Source organism: Chinchilla lanigera, unplaced genomic scaffold (assembly GCF_000276665.1).
Source record: "Chinchilla lanigera isolate Chin_1 unplaced genomic scaffold, ChiLan1.0 scaffold00050, whole genome shotgun sequence".
In the NCBI taxonomy this organism is placed as follows: Eukaryota; Metazoa; Chordata; class Mammalia; order Rodentia; family Chinchillidae; genus Chinchilla; species Chinchilla lanigera.
Window position 1 is genome coordinate 10,368,572 of NW_004955451.1, and position 6,000 is coordinate 10,374,571.

Consider the following 6,000-nt stretch of genomic DNA (forward strand, 5'->3'; position numbering starts at 1 on the left):
CTGGCCCTCACCAGACACTGAAGCTGCCTTGATCTTAGATTTCCCAGCCTCCAGAACAAAAAGAAATAGACTGCCATTGTTTATAAAGCATCTAGTTTATGACGTTTGGTTATAGAAGCCCAAACGAACTAAGGCAGGGCTCCATATATGGTAACTTTGCCAAAGATTCCAGGCCCAGCACAACTGAATCAGCGTCTCTCACTATGTGTCCATCAATACGCTGGATGGTATCTAAGTCACAGGTGGTTCCACTCTGCCATCTGCACTGTTGGCTGCCCACCGGAACCACCTGGGATGCTTCTCAAGGTACCTGGCGAGCACTGAAAGTTCTGAAATTTCTCCAGGTAATTCTGGTGTTGGCCAAGGCAGAAACCCACTGTTCTATATATTTGCCAAGCAGTTACAAATATTTTTAGGCTACCTGACTCTTGAAGAGATACTCAAATAAAATGGTATGATGGACAGCTGCGGGGGGAAAAAAAGAACAATTTCCTTGGAGCTCAGGCTGCTAGGTGCCAACAAGTGAAAACAGGAAGTTGCAGGGGTAGGATTTCCAGAGGTAATGGGGATGGATCCCCAGCCCTCCCACTCACTTACCTAATTCACCTATTCACCTCAAGGCGCAGACTCAGTGGGGAATCCAAGGATGATGAAGAGTTAACTTCAGGCATGAGTCAAAAGAAGTCTGGAATGGTGGTGCACGCCTGTAATCCCAGCACTCAGGAGGCTGAGGCAGGAAGATCACCTCAAGTTTGAGGCCAGCCTGGGCTACACAGTGAGTTCAAGATAGTGAGACCCTGTCTCAAAAAACCAAAGAGGAAGAAACAAGAGCCAGACTGTCAGTGTGCCCAAGCACATAACCTCCATGAGTGGCAGCCTCACACCTGTCACCACACAAGGAGATAAGATACTCTTCCCACCTGGGCTGAAGGTGCCCCACTAGTGACATGGATATAATCGTTTCTTTTCTCATATCCTAACAGGTTGTGAAAACAAAGCCAGAGAACAGCTGAGAAAAAGCTTGGGGAAAATGTTAAACAAATGTCAGGCAATGCCAGTAGAAGGAATGCCAGTTGAAGAGACGCATTGCTGGAACCTGTGCATGGCTAGGGACCCCATGGACACAGACTTCACAGCCACCTGGTGAGGGCCTACTGTGTGCCAGCCCCAAGCCCTCCTCAAAGAACTCAGTGAAAAAGGACAGGTGCCGCCCTGATGTATTTTGGGACATGCCTCCCACATACAGATAAAAGCTTGAGCTGCGTCTTGTCCTACTTACTTTCCTGTTGCTGGATGCAATACACAACACCCACAGCCCACGGAGGACACAGCAGAGAGAAGCTATTCAGCACATAGCAGCCGGGAAGCAGAAAGAGAAGTGCAGAGCTGGGGACAAGAAGACGCCCTTCCAGGTCAGCGAGCCACCTCCAACTAACAGCTCACTCAGCTGCGGACGCATCGTGGGTGAAGCCACTGGTGAGCACAGCACCTCCATAACGCAATCACCTTCAAGACACACTAGGTCTTTGGAGGAGCCCTTCAGACCTACACCATAACACATCTTAGGAGAAGTGTTCTGAGAGTTGGGAATTTCAGGTTGGAAGGAAAAATCCACCGAGGGAATTGTAGAAGAGAGAAATTGATTCCACCAGCAATGTCTGGGAAAGAAGGCTGCCCTGAGGAACTCACTGCAGCCATGGAAGTTCAGAGTACGATTGAGTGAGTAGAAAAGGAGCCCACATCCCAGAAGCAGCAGCCATGGGGGCGTGTCCCAAAACGGGGGTGGGGCCTGTGTGGCCGAGATCACCTGTGAAGCCAGTTAGCTCCCACCAGCATGAGTTTTGCTGGAACCCTGCAGAGCCACGGCTGACATAACATTTCCTCCGACTCACTTCATCTGCCTGGCCCAAGAGACTTAGCACCTGGCTCTGGACCAAGCAAACCTGAGGGGAACCTAAAGCACAAATCCTGGTTTCTCCCCTCAGGAAGCTTAAACTCCAGTAGAGAAAGACAGCAAATGAACAAGAAATACTTGCAATCTATGCGACTTAGGGACGATTAAGTCCCACACAGTTATTCCGGAAATTGTCAGATGGGCAAGTTGTACAGTCTTCCCACGGCACAAAAATGCCCAGCTGAGAGGATGGCTGAGGACAGGTTTTTGCAATTCATGGGTCCACAGGGAATGAATACCTTCTTGTAATTCACACGGAGATTCTGCTTCTGCTAGCTGAGGCCCAAAGAGCAGCAACTTTAAGAAGGATAGGAAATTCAGAGATGAAGACCAAGGTCTTGATTGGAAAGCTCAGTGGGGAGCGTTGGTGAAGAAAACCTTCCAGGCAGCACGATCGGCATAGGTGGGAGGCAGGACAGTTTTCCAGACGAGCAGAAGAGCCCTGGAAAGAGCTGGGACTAGAATAAGCCTGGCAGGTGCTCTGGTCATGATGAGAATTCACTGTCTCAGTACAGATGAAAGTACACTGAAGAAAATCAGCTGGAATGAGCAACAGTGAGCCAGAGCTGTGTGGGTGACAGGAAGGGTGGCAGGGCACAAAGTGGAAGAGCCGGTGCTGCTGGATATAACTACCCAGGATGACCGCATGCAATCCACATGCTGCTGATGCTTGACAAGTATGCCTTTCTCATTCATTAAAAGGTAACGGGGACTCACTTACACCTTTGCGAGCAAGTACGGTACTCAGAAATAAAATAAGGAGGGAAGTTACCTACTGCGTTGCATTTTCCAGGTATTGTCTTAGTGTGATAGACAATAAGAAGCCATGATCAGCCTTAAGCAGGACTATGATGTAGCCATACGGGAACTGGGGAGATACCTGAGTCATAGATCCTGGAGGACTGTGGAGGGGAAGAAGAAGGTCACTTTAGATTTTTTTCTGATCAGGCAGAAAGAAACTCATAGCCAAGGTCTTCTAAAGCTAGTTGGTATCTGTCAGCCAGCTGCAGTGGGGAGGCCAAGGGAGATTTTCAAGGGTGAAGTTCCAAGGTTAAAGAATGCATGTATGCAAGACATCAGCAACAACAGCAGGCAGCATGGAGCAGAACAGAGCACAAGAGTGCAAGAGCAGCCTGTGTCTTCTTGTATAATTCTTATACAGGTTGTTATCTCATATTCACATTCCTACAAAGCGCGGTAACCAGCACAGGTGTGCTTACCTGAGCTAAACTGTAGTTACATAACTGTATCCCACTGTGAACCTGCACTACACAAGCAGGATCACATCCTCAGGTGTCCTTAGATGCACCTGAGCTTTGAAGCAGTCAGAGTGGATCCCCACAATAGCTCAGTTGCTCAATGATCTTCCCCAGGAAGAAACTTCAGCCACCAGCTTCTCCCATTAAAAAATGGAGAAATCTTAAATGTTTATCAAGAGATGAATGGATAAAGAAAAGGTAATATTTATACAGAATGAAATACTATTCTGCCATAAAAAAGAGTAAACTAGAATCATTTGTGAGTCTGGACCCACCTTGAGACCATAATGTTAAGTGAAGTAAATCAAACACACAAGCTTAAATGTCATAAGGTTTCTCTTAGATTAGAAACCAAAATTATAGATAAAGAGCAAAATAAAAGATGGATGTTAAGAAATGGGGAGAGAAATCTTTGTGAATGGGAAGAAGACTGAGAGAGAGGGAAAGCAGGAGAAGGGGTGAAAAGGGAATTAGGATGTGTTATGCACAGGTAACAACTCCACACAAGGGATGTACACATTGTGTACTACAAACATGTAGTAACAAAAAATTAAAATTGAAAAACAAGGGGTTAAAAAAGGCAACTCCAGGAAGAAAGTACCAGAAAGAGAGGATGACAGTGACTGCTACAATTGCTAGTGTTCAGGAAACACAGACTATGTGCACAGCAGGTATCAATTCCTTTCACCACCACCATCTTCCTACACAACGGGAACTGTTGCTGTGGACTCTATTTTACAGAAGGGCAAGCAGAGGTACGAGGGGTCAATACTGACCAGCTTATGAGTAACAACAAAGAGCCTGTTCACACATCACCACTCTGTCCTGGTGCTCTCTGAAAATGGGCTGCCAAAAATATACAGCAGAGGTGAATTACAATAATGTACGCAAACAAGCAAGCGTGTTTGTAGCAGCACCATGCACAACAGCCAGAAGGTGGAAGCCACCCAGCTGTCGATCACGAAGAACAGATAAACAAACCATGGCACAGACATACTGCAGACTATTAACATGCATGACAAGGAATGACTTGCTACATGCTACAACAGGGATGAGCCTGAAACTCGTTATGTTGAGTGAAAGGGGCTAGACACAAACAGCCACAAATTGTAGGATTTCCTTTATGTGAAATATGTACACAGAACAGGTAAGTCCATAGAGAACACAGACTGATGGTGACCAGGAAGAGAGGGAACCAGAGCAACTGCTAAACAGGGACAGGGTTCTCTTTGGCATAATGAAAGGAGATGGTCATGCAACACTGGGTATGTACTGAACACCACTAGGTTGCTCGCTTTAAAATGGTTAACTTTATTTTATGTGACTTGCACCTCAATTGAAATGCTTAGGGGGCAATGCTAGGGGTGAAGATGCCCACTTGAGAGAGGAGGGAATCACAGGGAGGCTGAGAATGTAAATAATTAGCCACTGGCTTGGGGATCACAGCCTCGCTTACACCAAACTTCATTGTATCACTGAGTTGCTGGGAAAATACGGTGAGGAGAAATGTCTGCTAGTCACTGCATAGCTCTCGTGTCCCAGGCCTTACGCTGTGCACTTCACTGGCGTAACTTATCCAACATCCCAACAGTCATGTTATTAAAAAAAATTATTATGCCCAAGCACTGTGAGCCAAAAGGAGGCTCAGAGTGTTTATGTGACTTGCCCACCAACTGGCAGAACCCGAATTCAAACTCAGGGCTTACGCACTTTTCAACACGGCACTTTGTGGTCCTCCTTCTCTGCCCTTGAAACCTCAGATCCCCTCCTTACAAGGGGGTTTCTCTGTGACTGGAGAGATCACTACTGGTAACATCCACCAACAATTTTGCCCCAGCCGTAAATGCTCTGGGCAAAGAGAAGTGCATCCTTTCACCCACCAGCAGCGTGCAGCAGAGCTGCCCTCCTGTGTGAGCAGAGAGTGGGCAGCTCACACTTGCCACTCCTCGTTTTCTTTCCTAACCAGGGATGGACGGGCAGTAGTCACTGAGGTTCAGAGCAGTAGTTTTGTTTCCAGTAAATTAAAATAACTGTCAAATCATTGAGGCCATCTTCAGGATCCTGGCTATAGGATTATTCAGATGAAAATGTGTGTGATAAAGGCCCAAACCAATTACAGTGAGAAGTCCAACATCAGAGAGAACCCAGCTCCTTCCTGCGAGGTCCAAAGTGTGGAAATTACTAAGGATCTGTCAAACACCCAAGTGAAGCAGAGGATGAAAAATGATAATAAATCTTGTCAGAAGGAAACTGGGCTCTGACAGGAGAAAATGGTAGAAAGAGCCCACATCTAAAAATTCAGACAGCCCGACCATCACTCAAGTGGTAAACACGAGGCTTTCCAGAAATGCCAGACTTAGAGAGAATCAGTCACAGCATGGATAGCTTAGTAGGGCAGCATAACTTAAGGAAAAAGAGGCGAAATCTGGTAACTCTAGAAACAATCTCCAGAGGTAAGTAGTTAGTCCATGTTTGAGACCAAAGACACATAGCTAGTTGGGCTCTCCTTGAGCACATTTTTAAAACACTGATGACCAGGGAGGAAATGCTTAAAGTCATAGGCTGTTACTGATAATTCTTAAATCTGTGACAAAAAATAATATTTAGCAGAGGCAAAGTAATGCCAGACCTTTACTTGGGTGGAGAAATTGTCCAAGACTGGGACCTCAGCAGAACTTGGTAACTTGTGTACTAGAGGTGCAGGCCCATCCCCCACATGGGTTCCCCAAATGTTGAAAGGTGGCAACATGGTGGGCTACTTAGAAATTTGAGCAGGGATGATTTTGG